The following is a 25,178-nucleotide window of genomic DNA, read 5'->3' on the forward strand; positions in this document are numbered from 1 at the left end:
GCTAGCTTTTCAAGTTATATGCTCAATAGGGTTGAGGTTGATGATAAGAAGGGCTTCAAGGGGGTTATAGTCCTTACATAGGTCTCAAAACCCCTAAATAGGGGCTTTTACTCTATATAGTTACACCATGTGTAACATAAGCTACACCTCGTGTAGCTCACTAAAAACGCACCCCGTTCAACTCCTACGCTATGTGTACTTATAGTCCCCCATGTGTAGGACAAACTCCCATTATCCTACTCAACATCATACAACCACAACTTCTTCCTTTCAAATCTTTTTCGGCATTCTTTATATGCATGGAAAGGTAGTGAAGAGCCCTACAAACCTATTGTCACACCCTGAAACCGATGGTAGAAACGTTCCAGGGCAGAAGACATCATGTAGAGTATCACAACCAATGTACATAGCTAGCATAGTAAACACAACCATTTCATTACATAGGAATATTTACATTTGTTTGAAAGCAACGTAATACATGTTCTATATATACATCAGTATAACAAAAGTAAGACGAGACTTCTATACGCTCTGTCTTCTCCAAAAGAATGCGGAATATTTATCTAACGATAACCTGAGAACACAAGCAGTTTTAAAAATATCAGCATAACGCTGGTGAGTTCATAAGCAGTTTGTTTCTGGTAAAAGAAAAAGTTTCCTTTGGTGTTATGAAAAGTTGTTATCCAAGAAAATCCTATATTTTCTTATAAAATAAGTTTAGTTATCCATTTGTTAAATAGCCTGTAAATGAAAAGTTAAGTTATCCCAGGAAAAACCCTTATTTTCCATAAAAGTTGGTGGTTGGTTATCAATCCGGAATGAAGTGTACAAGTATCTACCATACTTGTAAATGTTAAGTGAAGTTTCCTGAAAGCCTGGTTATCCTTGAAAAGTACATTAGTTTTAACATGTATATAAAACTAATAAGTAGGTAGTAAACTAATTCCTAAGGGTATTAGTTCACTAGGTTCATTATTACTAAAAGTAAATCTCCATTATCTAAGTTTGCGAGTTCTATAACCATACGATAAACTAGATATGGCACGTAAGAAGGCCAGTATCACTTTATGACTTTTGTCACCCGTAGACCTGCCGGTCCCACTATAGCTAGCAGCAAGGTGCAGGGTAGTCAGCCCCGTATAGAACTATACACTCAAGTCACGTTCTCTGTCTAGGAGCATCTGGTTACAGGGGCGTTCCTCCACTCGTGTATCTCTGTGGAGTGTTACTGAGGATGTGTGTCCAATCTTAAGAATAACGAATTTACAAGTAATAATATGGAAAATCCTGTTTTAGGAATGGCATGAAATCCTTTCTGAAATATAAAATATAACATTTTCTAACGAGTTTCACAAGTAGTTTGAAAACTAACTACATAAGTTAAATGGTCGGTAATACGATTTTCTGTGTTAAAAGCATACTGAACATATAACATTTCATACGAAATAATAAGTTTGAGTACAAGATTTCCTTGTACTTTAACTTGTATTCCCCCCTTAAAACATGAAAAACACGGAAAAAGGTGTAGGGGTATGAACTCACCAGATGAGAATGAGTCGGGTAGGATACTAAGTGTCAATTTAGGGCTTGAACACGCACGAGGCTCCTATGTAACATGAGGAGATACACAATTGTATCTAATTATACATTGAACCACTAATTAAGTAAGATGATACACTCTGATGCACGAAAACACTTTATCTCAAGTGTTAGGAATAATACGGGTTGCATCTAAGGAGTCTATGGTTTACATAGGGAATTTACTCTTCAAGAGTAAACCCTTAGGGAAGATTCCGGACCAAAGATCATATTCCCATGAGTTTATGGCCATAAACTCATGGGTGGAGTGTTTTTGGATGTTCAATGGCCTTATATTGCACAAGGGAAGGTTCTAGGGTTGATTCAAGAGCATAGGAAGAGACTAGGGATTCAATTGGACCATTTAGGGGAGTTCACGTCTATAAACATAGATTTTACAACCATAAACTCTTACTTGTCCCTTCATTTCATGTTTTGATGGTTCTAGGATAAGCATACATGTTTCTAGTCCAATATACAAGCCATGGAAGGAAGTTAGGAAACCATTTGACCTCCTTAATGGAGTTTACAGCCAAGGGACAAATCCTTGGGGGGTTTACAATCGTAATCTCTTAAGGTCTTGGTTTCTTTGATGTTTACGGTCCCTACTTCGATGGTGGTTGATTCTAGACATTAATCCAAGCCATAAGAGGTGTTTAAGGTCAATTTAACACCTTAAAAAGGTGTTTATGGCCTATGAAGAGGTGTTTACGGTGCAAGAATGTTCTTGGGCCGTAAACTAATGTTTACTCCCCTTATGAAATGTTTTTGGTGTTCTAAGCTTATTCAAGCAAGTCTATAAGCCATAGCTAAGCACTAGAAAGGATTTGGAAGAGATTGGGGGCTTCAAAACCCCACTTATGGGTGTTTACAGTTTTGGGGTGTTCCTTGGTCGTAAACACATGATTTTGAGGGTTTTGGATGATTTAAACACGGATTTTCATGCATACCAAGTTAAACGATAAGCTAAGAAGGATTACTTACAATTTTGGAGCTTGAAAGGGGCGTTTTTCGATCAAAACCAACTTGTAGAGAGGGAGGGTGTTAAGAGTGGGAAAAGCTTCAAATGTGACAACTCAGTCCCTTATATAGGGGTTGATTTTGCGGCCTGGTGGAAATCTACCCGATACGGACGTTAAACGGAGCTTATGGTCGTACCCGATTAAATGTCTGTAACCCGACTTGGTCGTAAACTAAAAGCTTTTCAAAGGGGTATCGAGGGTGATTCACGTGTTCCTAACTCGTTCTAACACTTATGAAGTCATAATAAAAGTCCCAATTTAATTAAGTTAATCCAAAATGCTAACGGAAAATTTCATAAGAACGAGTTTTATTAACGGAAAAAGTGGTTACAGTGACAGGGATAAATTTCAGGTTGTCACATCATCCCCCCGTTAGAGGGAATTTCATCCCGAAATTTAGAATTAAGATACAAATCATGGATTTGGAAAGAGATGCAGGTATTTCTGTTTCATCGAGTCTTCGCGTTCCCAAGTGAATTCGGGTCCCCGCTTGGCATTACAACAAACCTTCACTATCAGGATGCGGCTTGGTTTCATACGTTTGATCTCTCGATCCATGATTTCGATTGGTTCTTCCACAAAGTTTAGTTTTTCGTTGATCTCGATCTCATCAAGAGCGATCACGAGGGTTTTATCGGATGGGCACTTCTTAAGGTTAGAGATGTGGAATAAAGGATGGATGTTGCTAAGTTCTTGAGGTAATAAGAGTTTGTAGGCTGCGGGACCGATCCTAGTGAGGATCTCGAAAGGTCCCATGTACCTCGGGTTAAGTTTTCCGTGCTTTCCAAAGCGTATCATGCTTTTCCAGGGAGAGACCTTCAAGTGGACTCGATCTCCAACCTGGAATTCCAAGGGTTTTCGTCGTTTGTCGGCATAACTCTTTTGTCTGTCTCGTGAAGCTTTCAATCGTTCTCGGATCTGGATGATCTTTTCCGTGATTTTGCGAATGATTTCGGGACCAGTGAGAGTACTGTTGGGGACTCGACCCTTGGCTAGCTGCGTGCCCCCTACCTCGGCCCAACACATAGGGGATCTACATTTGCAACTGTAGAAGGCTTCAAACGGGGCAACCTTGATGTTGGTGTGGTAGCTATTGTTATACGAGAACTCGATCAAGGGTAAATGAGTGTCCCACGACTTTCCGAAATCGATGACACATGCTCTTAACATGTCTTCTAAGGTCTGGATAGTTCTCTCACTCTGTTCATCTGTCTGAGGATAGTAAGCGGTACTCATATCCAACTTAGTTCCAAGATCTTTCTAAAGGGACTGACAAAACCTGGAGGTAAACCTGCTATCTCGATCGGAGATAATGGACACAGGCACACCGTGCAGTCGAACTATCTCTTGAATGTAGACTCGCATGAGTCTTTCCATCTTGAATGATTCTTTAATCGGATGGAAATGAGCGGATTTTGTCAATCGGTCAACAATTGTCCATCTTTCTTCTTCACAAATAATACCGCGGCTCTCTGGGGTGAGGAACTCGGTCTGATGAACCCTTTGCTGAGTAGCTCATTGAGCTGGCCTGATAACTCCTGCATTTCTGCTGGCGCTAAAAGATAAGAAGATTTGGCTACAGGATTTGTTCCGGGAATTAGGTCGATGCGAAACTCGACTTGACGTTCGGGAGGAATTCCTGAGAGCTCTTCGGGAAAGACATCAGGAAAGTTGCAAACTTCGGGGATGCTCTCGAGGTCTTTAACTTCCTGTTTCTCGTTGATTACATGAGCTAAGAATGCCTAACACTCCTTTCGTAGAAGTTTTTGAGCTTTGATTCATGAAATGATGTGAAGATTGGAACTAAGTTTATCGTTGTAGATCATGAGGGTTTGGCCAGAGGGAAGATTAAGGCGGATAGCTTTTTCGTAACAAAGGATATCAGCATGATTGGGGCTCAACCAATCCATGCCAATGATAACATCGAAGCTTTTTATGGAGACTGGCATAAGGTCGATAGGAAAGGAATGAGCATTCAGTCTAAGGGTACAGCCTATGAAGATATCATCAGCGTTGTTTTTCTCGCCGTTAGCCATCTCGACGGTAAACATTTCGGTTAATGGTTGAGGACATTGTTTAATAAGATGTTTGAATGAATGGCTAACAAAACTTCTTTCAGTATCAGAATCGAAAAGGATGCAAGCATAAGTGTTGTCGAGAAGGAACATACCCGTGACAACGATGGGATCGGCGACTGCCTCATCTCGACCCATACTTAGAACTCTTCCAGTGTTTCCAGTTTTTGCCTTGGGGAAATTTATCTTGATATGCCCGACTTCACCACAACCATAGCATGCCTGACCGACACCTGCTCCAGAGGCCTGATTGGTTGGTTGGGCTGGGGTTTTGCAGAATCGAATCGTATGCCCTTTTTTACCACAGTTGTTGTAGAGCATCTCACGGCATGGGCTGGAAGTGAGATGATGATAGTTGCACTTGTTGCACCTAGGGAGGCTACCAACATACCTACTGGTAGGTGCTTAAGCTGCAGGAGTGGTGACAGGATGTGACAACCCGATATTTCAACTACATGTAAACGACCTAAAAGGTCTAGTATTGTAACCACATTAGTTGTAATAAAATTTACATCGAAAATAAAATATCCAAAAATCACTAATTAAATTACCTTTTATGATAGATGTCATTAAACCATGATCGTACGTAAAAAGAACGCTCGAATCCGACTTCGTATAAGAAAGTTAGGAATTTTTCAAGTTCGGACTAACGACAGACGACTAAAAACTCGAATCAGAGATCAAGCGACTTTTGGTCGGAATGACCTAAACAAGAATCGAAGGTCTCATCAATGGTATTTCAGCGGTAAAAAGTCTGGCAAAAACCAACGTCAGATAAAAGAGTTATGAATTTCTAAAGAAATTTTCTTACCGCGACCTTTTAAAAATAAATAATAAAAATAATTTCGGAATTTGCCGACGGAATCTAAACGAAAGTTGTGGAGTATGGTCTCACCTTCGTGGGGGATATAAAGAATGTCGAAAACGGAGTTCGTATGAAGAAGATATGAATTTTTGAAGTTTATTAAATAAATTATATATAAATTTAAATCAAAAATCCGGTATTATCCGAAGGGGGAATCAGCGTACTCATCCGAGTTACGCGCCGCGTAACCCCGTACGCCCCGCGTACGCGAAGGCCTTGGTCTCGGTTCGTCCACGTCGCCCCTATGCGAGCTGTGTGACCCGTCCCATCCGAAGCAAGGCAATCGAGGACTCGGCCACGCGTGATGCACGAGTACGCCCCGCGTACCGAGGCTTCTCAGACCCCTATAAATAGAGATGCGAGGGTTCCGGGAAAAACACCCCATCTCTCTCATTTCTCTCACAATATTGCCTTGATTTCCGTGCCTGCACTACCCCGAAGCCCCGATCACTTTGCTCGAGTCCCGAAGGTCGTTCGTGCCCCCGAGATTCCCGATAATCCGGAGGAAATCCACTTTCGCAAGCCGAAATGTATTCCGGTTTTTCATCTCGCAACCTCCGATCTTACAAGTGAGAAAGAAAATAAAACCTAATCCTCGACCTCTAACCAAAACGTTTACCGTCGATATGGCTAACGGTGAGAAAGAAAGCGCTAACGATGTATTCATAGGTTGTGCGCTTACCTTAAACGATCACTCAATTGCTATAGATCTCATGCCCGTTTCCATTAAGAGCTTTGATGTTATCATTGGCATGGATTGGTTGAGTCCCAATCATGCTGACATTCTTTGTTACGAAAAAGCTATCCATCTCAATCTTCCTTCGGATCAAACTCTCGTAATCTATGGTGATAAACCCAGTTCCTATCTTCATATCATTTCTTGCATCAAAGCTCGAAAGCTCCTTCGAAAGGAGTGCGTTGCATTCTTAGCTCATGTGATCAATGAGAAACAAGAAGTTAGAGACCTCGCGAGCATCCCCGAAGTCTGTAACTTTCCCAATGTGTTTCCCGAAGAACTTCCAGGAATTCCTCCCGAACGTCGGGTCGAGTTCCGTATTGACCTAATTCCTGGAGCTACTCCCGTAGCAAAATCTCCGTATCGCTTAGCTCCGGCAAAAATGCAGGAGTTATCCAGTCAACTCAATGAGTTGCTCAGTAAAGGATTCATTAGACCGAGTTCCTCACCCTGGGGAGCTCCGGTTCTGTTTGTCAAGAACCGATATCCTCTTCCACGAATAGATGACCTCTTCGATCAATCCAGGGAGCCAGCTACTTTTCAAAAATAGACCTTCGATCAGGGTACCATCAGTTACGAGTCCAGGAGAATGATATTTCCAAGACAGCTTTTAGGACTCGGTATGGACACTACGAGTTCGTAGTGATGCCCTTCGGTCTAACCAATGCACCGGCTGTGTTCATGGACCTAATGAACCAGGTGTGCCGTCCTTTCTTGGACAAATTTGTCATCGTGTTCATTGATGGCATTCTCGTCTACTCCCGAAGCGAAGAAGACCACAAGCAACACTTGAGGCTAGTGTTGGAGACCCTTAGATACGAAAAGCTATACGCGAAATTTTCCAAATGTGAATTATGGATACGGAAGGTAACTTTCCTCGGTCACGTAGTAAGCGAGGAGGGTATTCATGTAGATCCTTCCAAGATTAAAGCGATAGAAAATTGGTCGGCACCGAAAACACCCACAGAAATTCGTCAATTCTTGGGTCTCGCCGGCTACTATCGACGATTCATTCAGAATTTTTCCAAAATATCCAAACCTTTAACCACTCTAACACAGAAAGGTGTACTCTTTTATTGGAGTGATAAACAAGAAACTGCATTCCAAACGTTGAAGAGAGCCTTATGTAGCGCGCCTGTTCTGTCTCTGCCTGAAGGGACAGAGGACTTCGTTGTCTTCTGCGATGCGTCTAATCAAGGATTAGGCTGTGTGCTTATGCAAAGAGGAAAGGTGATTGCCTATGCCTCTAGACAGCTGAAAACACATGAGGTCAACTATACTACGCATGACTTGGAACTAGGAGCCGTAGTCTTTGCATTGAAGATTTGGAGACATTATCTCTACGGAACCAAGTGCACAATCTTCACTGATCACAAGAGTCTGCAGCACATCTTTAATCAGAAAGACTTAAACATGAGGCAACGGTGATGGGTAGAATTACTTAGTGATTACGAGTGCGAAATCCGTTACCACCCTGGCAAGGCCAATGTGGTAGCAGATGCCCTTAGCCGAAAGGATAGTGCAGGCCACAAAGTGAGGAACCAGACGATGACCATCCATTCCAACCTACCCATGCAAATCCGAGAAGCTCAGTATACAGCCCTCAAACCCGAGAACATGTCGAATGAAGTCTTGAGAGGAATGGAAAAGAAACTTGAGATCAGAGGTGACAGAGTTCACTGTTTTATGAATCGAATCTGGATTCCCAAATCCGGAGGATTCAGGGAAATAGTCATGGAGGAAGCACACAGAACCAAATACTCTGTTCACCCGGGTTCAGACAAGATGTACCTGGATCTCAAGAAACAATACTGGTGGCCAAACATGAAAGTTGAGATAGCTACATTTGTGGGCAAGTGTCTGACTTGCGTCAAAGTCAAAGTCGAACATCAGAAACCTTCAGGTCTGCTCCAACAACCCGAGATTCCCGAGTGGAAATGGGAGATGATTACGATGGACTTCATCACCAAACTACCCAAGTGTTCTAGTGGGTACGATACCATTTGGGTAATTGTCGATCGTTTGACAAAATCCACTCACTTCATTCCAATTAAAGAATCATACAAGATGGAAAGACTCACGCGAATCTACATCCAGGAGGTAGTACGTCTACACGGTGTACCTGTATCCATTATCTCTGATCGAGATAGTAGGTTTACCTCTAGATTCTGGCAATCCCTTCAGAAAGCCCTTGGAACCAAACTAGATATGAGCACGGCATATCATCCTCAGACCGATGGACAGAGTGAGAGAACAATCCAAACCCTAGAGGACATGCTTAGGGCATGTGTCATTGACTTTGGAAAGTCGTGGGATACACATCTATCCTTGATCGAATTCTCGTACAACAACAGTTACCACACCAGCATTAGGGCTGCTCCGTTCGAAGCCCTACACGGTCGTAAGTGTAGATCCCCTCTGTGCTGGGCCGAGGTGGGGGATACACAGTTAGCCAGGAGTCGAGTCCCCGACAGTGCTCTCACTAGTCCTGAAATCATCCGCGAAACCACCGAAAAGATCATTCAAATCCGTAACCGACTGAAAGCCTCACGTGATCGTCAAAAGAGTTATGCTGATAATCGTTGGAAACCACTAGAATTCCAGGTTGGAGACCGTGTCCTGTTAAAAGTCTCGCCCTGGAAAGGCACTATACGCTTTGGTAAGCGTGGGAAACTTAATCCAAGGTACATTGGACCCTTTGAGATCCTCTCCAGGATCGGTCCAGTTGCTTATAAACTTCATTTACCTCACGAACTCAGTAACATTCATCCTGTCTTCCATGTTTTAAATCTCAAAAAGTGCCTATCCGATGAAACCCTAACAATTCCTTTAGATGAGATCGAGATCAATGAAAACCTTAACTTTGTGGAGGAACCGATCGAAATCATGGATCGAGAAGTCAAACGTACAAAACAAAGTCGCATCCCGTTAGTGAAGGTTCGCTGGAATGCCAAGCGGGGATCGGAATTCACTTGGGAACGGGAAGATTCAATGAAACAGAAGTATCCACAACTCTTTTCTTATCGATAATTTGTATCTTGTCTTATGTTCTAAACTTTGAATTTCGGGATGAAATTCCCTTTAACGGGGGGATAATGTAACAACCCGAAATTTCTGTATCATTTATTGTAAACTCTTTCGTAGTACAATTCGCGCAACCAATCGTCATTCCAAATTCGATTTCCGATCTTCCGTATAATTAAGTCATTAATTAGTACACATTTAAAATGACTTAATGGGTGTCTTAATACATTTAGAAATCATTTTAACACCCAACTTTAGTGATCGGAATATTTCTTGAAATTACCGTATCGGGTTACGGTAACTCAATCGGGTACGACCAAAAGCCTTGTCTAACGTCGGTATCGGGTAGAATTCCACCGTCTCCAAAACTTAAACACTATATAAACGTGTTTAAGCCTTCATTTGAAGCCTTTGGTCAATTTCTCATTTAACACTCACAACCACTCTCCTCAAACCAAAATCAAGGTCCAAAACAAAGATTTAAGGCTTGAAATCAAAGAGGTAACACCCCTAACTTGTTATTCAACCTCTTTAGCCTTCAAATTTGTGTTTAATTTGTGTTTTGGGACCAAGAACATGAGTTTACGGCCAAGGAACTAGCTTGGGAATTAACTCCTATCAATGGGGTTTTTAAGCCCTAAAACCCCCTCCTAAGCAATGTTAGACATTAGTAATGGCTTAATGACTTAATGGAAGGGACTTACAACAATTAAAACATTGATTTTAAGTGACAAAAGTGAGTTTACGGCCAAGACACATTCTTGGGCTGTAAACTCATATTCAAAGGGTTTTTGAGCCAATTAACCCTTCCAAATCATAGATGGGACTTAGATATGACTTGAGGGACATTGGTTTTAGCATCTAAACACCTTAAACATGATTTTTGGGGGACAAAAGAGATTTTACGGCCAAGACTTATTCTTGGGCCGTAAACTCCTCTTAAATAGGGATTTAGTGCCCTAAAACTTGTCCAAATGCCTTGAAACTCAACCAATGGCCTTGTGGCAAAATCTAGATGCGTCTAAAAATGGTTTAAAGGTTTGAAACACAACAAAAATGTCACTTATAAGAGTTTGTCAAATGATGCATTAAACCACCCCAAATGGCTTGTTCAAATTTCTAGAATCACATGTTATTGTTTTAAGCATCAAAAACTAACTTTTCTTGGGTATAATAGAGTTTATGGAATTAGATCATGCCTCTAGGCCGTAAACTCCAAAATGTATGCAAAATGATGTTTAAACTCATGACAAAGCTTGGAATATTAACTAGAATCACATGTGATTGTCCTTTGAAGCTCAAATCAATTTTCCTTGGCCATAGGTGAGTTTACGGCCGTAAACTCCTATGGTATGGCCGTAAACTCCCTTTTAAGTGTTATAATTTCATTCAATTAATTCCAAGGCATTTTAGAAATCCATTCCAACAACCCCCATGTCCATTTAAGCCATTTAAACACCCAAAACCACACCCACATGAGTTTACGGCCGTAAACTCATGTATGTGTGTGTTCAATAGTTGTAAACTCCTTAAAATGTTTACTCTTGGGGAGTAAACTCAAGTCCCAAGTCCCTTGTGCCATTACACATCCGAAGATGTCACCCGGGTCACTCCGAACGCTCGTTTTGAAGTGTTTAACTTCATTGGAATGTAATGTTCCATATGATTAGTGAATGTATCCCTAATTGTATATATATGGACGTTATTTCATTTTACACAGGGACATCGCGAGTAATCAAACCCCGAACCAACGTCTAGCATTCAAAACCGACACGTTTCCGAGTCCGGTGAGTTCATACCCCTACCCTTTTTCATTGTTTTCACTGTTTTCAGGGGGAACACAAGCAAAGTACAAGGGAATCCTTGTACTCAGAATATGTTTTTAAATGTGTGTTTCATATTTCATATGCTTTCATAACTGATTACCACAACTGATAACAGATTGGACATACAGATCACGTAACCTGTATTTGTGAAATAGGCCTTTAAATTGTTATGTTTTGCATATATTTCACAAATGGTTTTTCCACCTTTTATCAGTTAAAAGCATGACATTAAACATTTGAACATAATACCTGTACACTGTTGTGTCCTCGGTAACACTCCACACACATACACGAGTGGAGGACTATCATATTATTACTAATAAATTTGTTAATCCCTTATGATTGGAGACATGTCCTCGGAGAACACTCCACCGAGATACACGAGTGGAGGACTACACCCATAACCAGAATCTCTGGTATTTAGAGAGCGTGACTTGAGTGTATAGATCTATACGGGGCTGACTACCCCACACCTGGCTGCTAGCTACAGCCGAACCGAAATGGTTCAAGGGTGACGAAAGTCATAAGTATGTGGATGACTTATTGCCATATGTGGACTACTTATTGCCGCAGGTTTTAGTCTAATGTATGGTTATGGAACTCGCAATTAGGATAACAGAGATTTACTTATAGTAATAATGAACCATCTTATACATCTTTTACATCTTTTACATCTTTCACTTATAGTAACTATTAATCAGGAAAGTACGGGACTTTCCTGGGGAAAACATGGAACATAAACATGATTACATCTTTTACATCTTTAACATCGTTTACATTAGAAACCAACATGCAGGAAAGCATGGGGCTTTCCTGGGTAATACTTACATAACTAGAAAGAGTAACAGACTGGATAACATTACATCTTTTACAATTTGTAACATACAATAAGGAAAGTATGGGACTTTCCTGGTAACACATGATAAGTAAACAGAACAGTTTAACCAGTCAGATAACCAACTATACATTTTCACATGAATAAACATGTTTCCGCCTTCGGTTTTCGGGGTGTGACAGTAATCATATGGTGATAAATAAAAGGTGTTTTATTTATGTTCATAGGTTTTGATACCATATTGGATTCAATTATTATTGTGTTTCACTTTGCATGTTTTGACTTCCCGAATAAACTAGGTTATTCTTCTGGAATGACTAAGTTATTCAAACCATCCACAGTCGGTCATATGTTGGAAGTAGATATGAATTAAGACTGTCATGGGTTGGCTTGTAGAGGTTTAAGGTGTTGGACAAAGGGCTACAACACTCATGAGTGCTCATAAGTTCTGAGTATTAGATTCAACCCGCGCTCATTGGAATCACTTCATGGATTTTATCACGAGTGATCATGAGACGATAATATATTATATTCTTCAAACCTAGAGATATGAATTGTTACTATGAGTTGGTTGTACATTGATTGCACGAAACCGCATTTGGTAACTCGGTGCTATAAAACATGCCTTTGTGTACGATTCAACAAGTAGTAGAACAAGCCATATGAGTCAAAGTTTATCCATTCCTTTTACCTTCGGGATAAAAGCGATATCTGTGGGCCCCTCGATGATTTGATGATCACAAATGGAAGTGCTCGGCCGGGCCAGGACTGATTCGATTTGTTCAATTAGCCAGTCATCATAACTCGGAAATTGGGAAACAACAAATGGACAGAGAGAATGATTATAATCCATGTCTCAGTCCATATGATATCTAGAATGGAGGAATATATGATCCATTATCTAATGGACAAGTCATTGACAAAGGTCAGCGTTTATCGACAAGGTCAGAGTTCGACAGAAGCTTTTGAGAGCTACGATTGCCAGTTGGTTCCTGAAGCCATACGCAATAATAGTTTTAGACTTATCCAAGTGGGAGATTGTTGGATTAATGTCTAAGTCCATAACTATAATTGGTAAGACTTGACCCGACCCAGCATGGTCCATTTGGGTTGCATGGCATCATGCGCTTGGATAGACTATAATGAGAGAAATAAGAAACTTATGGTTATTAATATATTATAAGTTCTAGTATATTAATAATAAGAATAATGAGATTATTTAATTAGTATTGATCAAGAATTAATCTAGGATTAATTAAGTGATCAAAAGAAGACTAATTAAATATATGGATTGATTGTGTAAATCATCCATACTTGTATAGTGGGCTAATGCTCCATGGATAATCAAGTTGGGCTAAAACCCATAGGATGGTCCATGGATGCTCCATGGTGTATTTGAACCCATGGATCCAAGGAAATGGAAAGTCATGACAATTAGGGTTTACCCTAATTGTAACACTATATAAAGATCTTATTCTTGACAAAATCGGCCACTAGTATGATTCTAGAGAGGGCTAGCCGATTTTCATGAAGTGTAGAATTCTCTCAAGTTATTCCAAGTGTATTTGGTGTTGTGTGAACCATTTGAGGTGTCACACTTGAGGCACTAGGCACTCAAGCTTCATGAAGACATTCTACATCAAAGAGGTATGTATTCTATCTTGTTAGATTGATAGTTTTGTATGCTAAATTAGGATAATACCTTGGATGTTCATATTTGCATGTATAATAGAGAAAACATAGATCCAAGGTATTTAGGGTTGCATGTAGACTTAGGAGTGTTAGAATGCTCATAATCCAACAATAATAAGTTTGAGTATAATATTTCCTTGTACTTTAACTTGTATTCCCCCATGAAAACATGAAAAAAAAATGGAAAAAGGTGTCGGGGTATGAACTCACCAGATGAGAATGAGCCGGGTAGGATGCTAAGTGTCAATTTAGGGCTTGAACACGCACGAGGCTCCTATGTATCATGAGGAGATACACAATTGTATCTAATTAAACATTGAACCACAAATTAAGTAAGATGATAGACTCCGATGCGCGAAAACACTTTATCTCAAGTGTTAGGAATAATACGAGTTGCATCTAAGGAGTGTATGGTTTAGATAGGGAGTTTACTCTTCAAGAGTAAACGCTTAGGGAAGATTTTATCCGAAAGACCATATCCCCATGAGTTTATGGGTGGAGTGATTTTGGATGTTCAATGGCCTTATATTACACAAAGGAAGGTTCTAGGGTTGATTCAAGAAGCATAGGAAGAGACTAGGGATTCAATTGGACCATTTAGGGGAGTTCACAGCTGTAAACATAGAGTTTACAGCCATACACTCTTACTTGTCCCTTCATTTCATGTTTTGATGGTTCTAGGTTAAGCATACATGTTTCTAGTCCATTATACAAGCCATGGAGGGATGTTAGGGCACCATTTGACCTCCTTGAGGGAGTTTACGGCCAAGGGAACAATCCTTGTGGGGTTTACGGCCGTAATCTCCTAAGGTCTTGGTTTTTTTGATGTTTACGGTCCCTACTTCGATGGTGGTTTATTCTAGACATTAGTCCAAGCCATAGGAGGTGTTTAAGTGCAATTTAACACCTTAAAAAGGTGTTTACAACCTATGAAGAGGTGTTTATGGTCCAAGATTGTTCTTGGGCCGTAAACTCATGTTTACTCCCCTTATGACATGTTTTTGGTGTTCTAAGCTCATTCAAGCAAGTCCTTAAGCCATAGCTAAGCACTCGAAAGGATTTGGAAGGGTTTTGGGGCTTCAAAACCCCACTTATGGGTGTTTACGGCTTTGGGGTGTTCCTTGGCCACAAACACATGATTTTGAGGGTTTTGGATGATTTAAACACGGATTTGCATGCATACCAAGTTAAACAATAAGCTAGGAAGGATTACTTACGATTTTGGAGCTTGAAAGGGGCATTTTTCGATCATAAACGACTTGTAGAGAGAGAGTAAAGAGAGAGAGGGTGTTAAGAGTGGGAAAAGCTTCAAATGTGACCACTCAATCCATTATATAGGGATTGAGTTTGCGGCCCGGTGGAAATCTACCCGATACCGATGTTAAACGGAGCTTATGGTCGTACCCGATTAAATGTTCGTAACCTGACTTGGTTGTAAACTAAAAGCTTTTCAAAGGGATATCGAGGGTGTTTCACGTGTTCCTAACTCGTTCCGACACTTATGAAGTCATAATAAAAGTCCCAATTTAATTAGGTTAATCCAAAATGGTAATGGAAAATTTCATAAGAACGCGTTTTATTAACGGAAAAAGGGGTTAGAGTGACGGGATATATTTCAGGTTGTCACCTCTCTAGTTACTTTTATCTTAACACATGTTGAATGAAAACCCTAATTCATGCAAGAAACCCTCCATATAACTTTTCCCTTTCTATCATTCGGTTCCAGCACATAAATAAAGGGCTTAGATCTCACAACCAACACTATCCACCTTCAATAAGGTTTACACTTCACTTCCTAAAAGCCCAAAGCATTTACATGATCGAATCATAGCCCATAATCCGTGATTTAAGGAACATACAAAATAACATGTTCTACCACTACTTCCGGCTTATTAACCTAATTCATTAAGTGTTGGATAAGGTGTCTAAGTCCATAACTTATTTGGTACATACTTGACCCGACCCGGCATGGTCCATTTGGGTTGCATTTCATCCAAACTATTTATGGATAATTTTATGAGAGTTATACACATATGTTTATTAGTATATTATAAGTTATAATATATTAATATGAAGTCATGTTATTTAATTAGTCTTAGTCTTAAATTAATTATGAATTAATTTAGAGATTAAAAGGAAGACTAATTAGATTGTGGGCTATTGGTTTTATATGGTGTGGGCTAACACTCATTAGTTAATGGGCTAGGCTTGTTAGGAAGTCCATGGATGATCCATGGAGCTTTTAACCCATGGATCCTTGGAAAAGGAAAGGTCATGGGTTATTAGGGTTTCACCCTAATCATGTACACTATATAAGCATGCTTATGTTGCATGAAATAGCCACTAGTGTCACTAGAGTGTGTGTGTTTGTGTGTGGCCGATTTTATAAGTGTGTATACACTCTCTCAAAGTTTTCCAAGAGTTTGTGGTGATTTGTGATTCCATTTGAGGCATTCACACTATTGGTGCTTGGCCCTCAAACTCCTTAGGAATCAAACTCATCATCAAAAGGTATGTAATCTCATCTAATTCTTTTATGTTTAAAAGTACCCCATGCCATGTTAGATAGGTTATGAACCTTCGAAAAATTATTATTTTGCATGTATTTAGACAAACATAGATCCAAGGTTTCTTAAGGTTGCATGCACACTTAGGAAGTGTTAGATTGCTTAAAACCCAACAGTGGTATCAGAGCCTAGGCTTGCTTGTTTGATACTTGATGCAAAATAGTGAAAAAAAGTCGAAATGTTTGCTGTCTGCATGATGGACTCGTCGAGTCCATGGGGGGGCTAGCCGAGTCCAAGGCAAAATTCATCCTACTTGCCGAGTAGGTTCGTGCACTCGGCGAGTAGAATGTTCAGAATGCAGATTTTCGACTTTTGCTGCTGGAAATGGACTAGAAACTTTACCCTAAACTGTTTTGATGTTTTAAAACTTATTTTAGTTGGTGTAATGGTTGTTCTAATCCATTTACAATAGCATATATCAAAATTTCATGATTTGTATGTGTTCATATAATTCTTGAAGCTTTGATAATCATGTTCATGTTCTTATGAATTTAGAAGATGATAAGAATTATTTGTTGAATTGTTTAGGATTAATTCTTGATCATTTATGTGTTTTAATGGAGTCCATAATTTGTCCTCAAGTTATGGATATCCAAAGGTCAATTTTCTTTAACACACATTAAAAACACATAAGTTACATAAAATGAAGAGTCTTCATTTTATGAACCTTTAATTCATAAGTTATGAAATGAAGAGTTTTGAAGAGTTACAAAAATTGCCCTCAAGTTTTGGAATTTGGAAAAGTTTCACACACTTTCATAAACTTTAATTCCAACACTTAGATTTTTAAAAGTTAAAATTCAACACTTATACTATTTATAACATTAATGGTTAATTATATATATATATATATATATATATATATATATATGTATGTATAAGAACAAGTCGTTTTACCGTTAGTAGGCCTCATTCACGAAGTCGGTCTTTAAGGTGGGTATAAGATTGTTGCCTATAAAATGGCGACTTAATGGGTCTCCACTCTCACCCACCGCTTTCTTGATCGGTGGAGGGTCGTGAGCCAAACGGGTAGGACAATGACTTTAAATTCTCATTAAAAGTATAATGATTATTATAAAGTAACTAAATATATTTTATTTAATTCCCAGTCTTAGTTACTTTAGGAAAATTGTGAATTTGGTGCTAGCCCATGGAATTCACACTTTGTACCTTACCAAGTCGTTGGTGGAGCGTGTGTGGTTAACCGGCACACTAACTTGGACTAGTAAGGACCACGAAGGATGACTTAATGTTTGTCATAGATCAATGGAGCGTGTGTGGCTAACCGGCACATTAATTAGGTGATAATATTAAGGGTACTAAGTGAATTGGTATGGTTATTCACACCTTTTTTTGTGATCCTTGGCATCCCAGTCACAAAATTTGAGAGGGCACACTCGAGATTGAAACATGCCATTGAAAAGTTCAATGAATCTCAAAAGATCTAGAAATTTCAAATCCAATTAAAACCTAATAAATTATTTTGTTTTTCATGGTGGAAATTGGTGAATCGTCATTCGCCTACCTTCAAATATTTTATAGCTTGGATTACAGCATCCCTCTTCCAAATTATAAAATAGTGTGTTGGGTCCTAGCCTTAGTATTTCATATTGGGTGTTATATTAAGGACTTTGAATCAACTAACTTGATTTTCTCCCATTATAGATGTCTGTTTCAGACAACTATGATCTTCCCAAATCTCTTGAAGATGGTGTCCCTCAACATCATGCTTAACTTCCTCCACCTCCTCCAATTATTCTCCCTCACCCACAAGTTCTTGAAAAGTTTAAAGTCACTCAATCCCTATTGGCAAACATAGTCTATGTGTGCTCACATCTTGGAGATAAAGTCACATATTGACAAGCTGGGAGAGTTAGGTGTCAAAGTCTCGTGAAAGTTGGATGTTCAATCACTTTCTTAGTAACATAGTAAGTCTCTTTGGGACTACTATGAGACAAACTATGACATGACCCTTAATGATATTATCTATTTGCTTGGTGTTGTGTAATCAGCAATGATTTGGAACACCAGTAAAGCAAATTTGATTAAAAGAACAACTTCCCAAGTCTTAAATGGACTTTGACAATGGTAGCATTGGATATCTAGAAAAACATTTCTCTTCCCAATGGAAAAGGATCAGCCATAGTCAACTCGGTTGACCAAATGGTAAAGAGAAAGGCTAAGTCTGAGATAGTCTCATGTGCCATTAACAAAGGGTCCATGTGTTTTGTTGCCAAAGGAAGGGGCATTGGTTGTGAAGCTGCCCTATTCACCTGAAAGGTCATAAGGTTGATCAAGTCAAGAGGTTTGACTCTACTTCGGGTAAAGTCCACTGTCTAATTCTATTAAGTTCCTATTTGGAGATTCTTATTACATAATGTGAATGGGTCACATGCTGTGTTTTAAGAATCAAAGAAAAGATAGGAAGCTTAAAGTAAGTATATGTTGATTCTGATTGCGACGGTGGGTTTCGATCGCATGGTTCGGTAATCAGAATTTTGAGTTGTTGCTTAAGAGTTATAATATATTGCTTATGAATAGATAACAACAAGGTTTTCATGTGGATTGTAAGGATAAGTTTTTCCTCAAAGTTTTTTAAAAAAAAAAGAAAAAAAAGGGGTTTCAATTTTATTTATTTTAAAAATATCCTTACAATGGCATTTGTGGAAAATTGTTGCTTATATGTTTCCAGTAATAGCAATATTGGAAAGTGGATTTGATTCTTTCATTTGTGGTAGTGTCTGAATTTACCAAATGAAGAAAGTTTTTCATCACCCAAGTTTCAATTGGACAGAAACTTGGAATCATACAAGTTGTATTGTATGATGAATGAGAATTTTCATCTTTGAAAATTAAGACTAATTCTTTGATCACATGTATATGTGAGTCAATTGAAGGACTAAGGAATTAGGTACACTGGGTGTGCGCTGGTCAATGTCCACCACAAAGATTGATTTGTCATGATTTACTAAAGATTAGTAAATATGATTATACTTATGAGGTTAAGTATAATTCTGTAACATTGGAAAGGTTACAATGTATGACAAAACAAATGAGAAGAATCAAATTAGGTAGAAAGATAAAAGTTTCTCAAATTTGAAAGGATGGGAGAGTACTTTAGTATCGTATTTCATGATCATCTTAATGATTATGAAACCATATCACAAATGCATACTCTATGGACGTCTTAGTGCATTGTTATGGCTAAGAAAAGAGGTCTTGAATTGTTGGATTGGTTAAAATCAAGAAGATGAGTCATACTTCGTTCCAAAACAATTCTTAGAGTCATACTCCAAGACTGTAACATTGAGTGACATAAAGGAAGATTTATTAACACTAGTAAATGTAAGAGTAAAATGTTTTCTACTCTTGTACATTTTAGATTGGTAAGTTGTGATGTCTTGGATGAGACAAAGACCAATTAATACCAATTGTGTGAAGTATTAGTCTTGATAAGAATCCGCACTATCCCTTGAATATTTGTTTTTTCAAGGAATGGTCCTTGACTGGGGAAACTTATATGTCAAGGGGACAGTGGGAGCCTTAAAGATCCTAAAAGAATTTCAAGATTTAATCAAGAGTAAAACCTGTAATTTATCAGTAGCACACGACTTAAGGTTTGCAACCTATCGTGTTGACATAATTGGTGGGCCTTGTGTTACCAAGGTGACAAGAAACTATGATTGAACAAGTTTAATCCATGTAAGGCTGAATTTGTCACTAACCTTATCTTGTGATTATGGTTTTGACAAATTCACATGGATAGAAACTCATACACTATAAAATATAAGTGTCATAAGGTTTCTCTCCGATTCATGAAAATGATGGTGAGGAAACTCTTTCACTAAGTAGATTTTACGTAGATATCAATTGTGTTATTTGCATTTTCAAAAGTCGTTAGTGGAGCGCGTGTGGTTAACCGGCACACTAACATGGACTTGTGAGAAATGGAAAATGCCTAAGCAATTGATACTATGATTACGGCATCCCTTTTCATAGTTCTGAAAATTTTTTAGACACACATGTGAGCTATCTAAGAAAGGGTGTATGAATCTAAATTTCAGAAGTCCAGGAGATTTATGGAAATATGTCAGAGCTAGTGAGAGCATAAGTGTTATGCTGATAATCATTATGTTAGTGGGAGCATGATTATTACGTTTAGTGTTGCAAGTTAGCAATGTTAATTATAGAAAACAAAGTTTCAATTCGTGAAGTTGCAAGGGTTGAAAAGTTGTTTTGCTATAATTAAGGGAGAGGAAATTATACTTCATTTCAATTCTAAAGCTTAGATTGAGATTTTAATCATCTTTAGTCAAGAATATATATATATATATATATATATATATATATATATATATATATATATATATATATGAATTTTATGTTGGAATGGTTCAACTTGAAGAAATTCTATATATATTGCGTTTTCAAAATTCGATTATGACTACGGCATCCCTCTTCATAGTTAAATTTTGAAAACATGGCAAATAAAAAAATATTGTAGCAAAAGACTGGTCTAGTATCATGTCTTTATGTCAAACATCACGAATCGTGTCCCATATGCTTCGGATATATGATCGATTGCATGTGCTATAATATTCATCTTTTCTAAATTTTCCAAATGTTTAAGGCATTGAGAAGGGAAAAGTCTAGAACTGGATATGACTAAAGTGATTAAGAAATTGTCGTGGATAAATCTGAGGTTCGCCAAAGATTGGTTGCTCAGGGAAAGTTGGAAGTATGATGTAAGTTGTCGGAAAGGACCGTATGACATGTTCTGAAAAGAAGTAACTCTTGTTCGGAAGTGATAGTCAAAATGGGACTATAGAAATGTCTCCATAGGTGGAAGTTATTCAATCTATGTAACATTAGAAAACCTTAATGCAAGAAGGATGTTCAAAGCAATGTACTTTGAATATGAGACTTCCGTTCCATAGAAGTTGACCTTCTTTGGAATACTCTGTAGTGATTGGTGACAAGGTTCTGGTGACTTTGTGCATAATCATTACAAGAGGAACATTGCATAAAATTTTAAAATCTAACAGATTTTTTGGTAAATGATAGGAATCGGGGATTCTCACATTTACAATAAGGATTTGGGATTGTGAAATGAGTTTCATTGGAATCATGTTCAATTGATCTACATCACAATGTAAGGATCATAGACAAACATAGTGTGCATACTTGGAGTATGGCATAACTATTGTCTAGAAAAACAAAGTGTACATGCCAGGAGCATGGGACGACTGTTCTTTTATTCAAGTCTTAAGTTGATTGTTTGAAACATTATACAATGAATAATGTGTAATCAATATGGTGAAAATAAAAGTTGGTTCTATTTATATTCAAAAGGGTTCTGAGACCATATTGGATTCGATTATTATTGTGTTTCACTTTGCATGTTTTGACTTCCAAAATAGCTAGGTTATTCTTTCTGAATGACTAAGTTATTTAAACACTCCACAGTCGTTCATATGTTGGAAGTAGGTATGAATCAAGACTGGCATGAATCGAGTTTGTAGATGGCTAAATGGGTTTAGTTATAGCAATGGTTGCTACAACATTCATGAGTGCTCCTAAGTTATGAGTATTGGAATAAACCCACGCTCACTTGTATCACTTCATGGAATTTATCTCGAGTGATCGTGAGACGGTAATATCATATAAATCTTCAAACCTAGAGATATGAGTTGTTACCTATGAGTTGGTTGTGCATTGATTGCATGTAAACGCATCAGTAACTTGATGTTATAAAACGTGCCTTTGTGTACAATTCAACAAGTAGTAGAACAAGCATATGAGTCGAAGTTTATCTGTTCCTTCTAGAAATAGAAGCGATATCTGGGCCCCTTGATGATTTTGTTGTGACCTATGTACCGGCCGATCAGGACTAAATTGATGTGTTTGATTAAGTTCTTTGTCAAAAAAATCGGAAAATCGGGAAACAAACTGCTGGACAATAAGTACGACGTTGTTCCATGTATTTGTCCGGCTGATATCATGAGAACAGAGGATTATATGATCACTTATCTAAAATGGCGCTTCATAGTTCAACATAGTCTTCATAGTTCAACGGAGTTTTCGAGAGCTACGATTGCTGGTTGGTTCCTGAAATAACATACGCAAATATAGTTATTAGACTTATCCAAGTGGGAGTCTGTTGGATAAGGTGTCTAAGTCCATAACTTATTTGGTATATACTTGACCCGACCCGACATGGTCCATTTGGGTTGCATCTCATCCAAACTATTTATGGATAATTTTATGAGAGTTATACACATATGTTTATTAATATATTATAAGTTATAATATATTAATATGAGATTATGTTATTTAATTAGTTTTAGTCTTAAATTAATTATGAATTAATTTAGAGATTAAAAGGGAGACTAATTAGATTATGGGCTATTGGTTTTATATAGTGTGGGCTAATGCTTTTTTATTAATGGGCTAGGCTTATATGGAAGTCCATGGATGATCCATGGAGCTTTTAACCCATGGATCCTTGGAAAGGAAAGGTCATGGGTTATTAGGGTTTCACCCTAACCATGCACACTATATAAGCACGCTTATGGAGCATGAAATGGTGCCTAAGTGTAACTAGTGAACTAGTGTGTGTGAGCTTGTGTGTGGCCGAAATATACAAGTGTATATACTCTCTCAAAGTTTTCCAAGAGTTTGCGGTGTTTTGTGATTCCATTTGAGGAATTCACACTATTGGTGCTTGGCCCTCAAACTCCTCAAGAACCAAACTCATCAAAAAGGTATGTAATCTCTTCTAACTCCTTGTGTTGAAATGTTCTGCATGCCATGTTAGATAGGTTATGAACCTTGGGAAAATTATTATTTTGCATGTATTTAGACAAACATAGATCCAAGGTTTATTAGGGTTGCATGCACACCTAGGAAGTGTTAGATTGCTCAAAACCCAACACTTAGAACACCCTAAACATGAATTTTGAGGAGCAAATAAGAGTTTACGGCCAAGGAATATGCTTGGGCTGTAAACCCCTCAAACATGGGGAGTAAACTCATTTAAACATGTTTAAAAGCCACATAACTCCACCAATAGCCTTGGAATAAATCCTAGAATCATCTAAAAATAGTTTGGGGACCTTAAACATGTCAAAGACCCTCCATTTAGGAGTTTTCGGCCAAAGCTTCCCAAGAAATATTTCCAAGGCTGTAAACTCATAAAAACATGTTAAAAGGTGCCCTAAATTTATACCAAGGCTTAGAAAAATAGTTGGAATCACATGTGATTGTCCTAGCCTCACAAAATGAATTAAGGATTGAGCATGGGGGAGTTTACGGCTATAAAATCAATGTTTACTGTCGTAAACTCCAATAAATGGTCTTTAGGTGAGTTTAATCCATCTAAAGGCCTTAGATAAATCCATTCCAACATTTCCCATGTGTATTCAAGCCATCTAGCACCATAAAATCCCCAAACATGAGTTCACAGCCGTGAACTCATGTGTGTGTAGTGTATAAGGTCGTACACTCCATAAGGAGTTTACTCTTGAAGAGTAAACTCAATTCCCAAGTCCCACACATCCGTAGAAGTCACACGGGTCACTCCAAACACTTGTTTTGAGGTGTTTTAGCTCATTGGATTGGAGTATCCTATCTAATTAGTGTTTTAAAATCTAATTAGATATATTTGGATATTATTTCATATTACATAGGAACCTCGCGCGTTAACAAGCCCCCAACCAACGTTTAGCATCCGAAACATCGCGTTTTCTCGTTTGGTGAGTTCATACCCCTACCCTTTTTTACTGTTTTTCACTATTTTCAGGGGTGGGAATACAAGCAAAGTACAAGGGATTACTTGTACTCAAAACTTGTTTTTCATGTGTTTGTTTTATATTTCATAAGCTTTTAACACTGATTGTTACAACTGATAACCGATTGAACCTACAGAACACGAAATCATATGTTTGTGAAATGGGTTATAAACTGTTATGTTTTATATATTTCACAAATGGTTTTCCACATTATTATCAGTTAAAAGCATGACATTAGAACCTTTGAACATAAAACTTTGTACACTGTTTTGTCCTCGATAACACTCCACAGAGATATGCGAGTGGAGGATTATCGTATTATTACTAGTAAATTTGTTAGTCCTATATAATTGGAGACACGTCCTCGACGAACATCACGAATCGTGGCAAATAAAAAAATATTGTAGCAAAAGACTGGTCTAGTATCATGTCTTTATGTCAAACATCACGAATCGTGTCCCATATGCTTCGGATATATGATCGATTTCATGTGCTATAATATTCATCTTTTCTAAATTTTCCAAGTGTTTAAGGCATTGAGAAGGGAAAAGTCTAGAACTGGATATGACTAAAGTGATTAAGCAATTGTCGAGGACAATCTGAGGTTTGCCAAAGATTGGTTGCTCAAGGACATTTGGAAGTATAGTGTTAATTTTGGTAGGACCATATTGACATTTTCTGAAAAGAGGTAACTCTTGTTCAGAAGTGATAGTCAAAATGGGACTATGGAAATGTCTCCATATGAGGAAGTTATTAAATCTATGTAAGATTAGAAAACCTTAATGCAAGAAGGATGTTCAAAGCAATGTACTTTGAATATGCGACTTCCGTTCCATAAAGATTGACCTTCTTTGGAATACTTTGTGATGACTGGTGACAAGGTTTTTGTGACTTTGTGCATAATCATTACAAGAGGAACATTGCATAAAAGTTTAAAATCTAACAGATTTTTTTTTTGGTAAATGATAGGAATCGGGGATTCTCACATTTACAATAAGGATTTAGGATTGTGAAATGAGTATCAATGGAATCATGTTCAATTGATCTACATCACAATGTAAGGATCATAGACAAACATAGTGTGCATACTTGGGGTATGGCATAACTATTGTTTAGAAAACAAAGTGTACATGCTAGGAGCATGGGACGACTGTTGTTTTTATTCAAG

This window comes from Lactuca saligna, chromosome 9 (assembly GCF_052625555.1).
Source record: "Lactuca saligna cultivar CGN05327 chromosome 9, ASM5262555v1, whole genome shotgun sequence".
In the NCBI taxonomy this organism is placed as follows: Eukaryota; Viridiplantae; Streptophyta; class Magnoliopsida; order Asterales; family Asteraceae; genus Lactuca; species Lactuca saligna.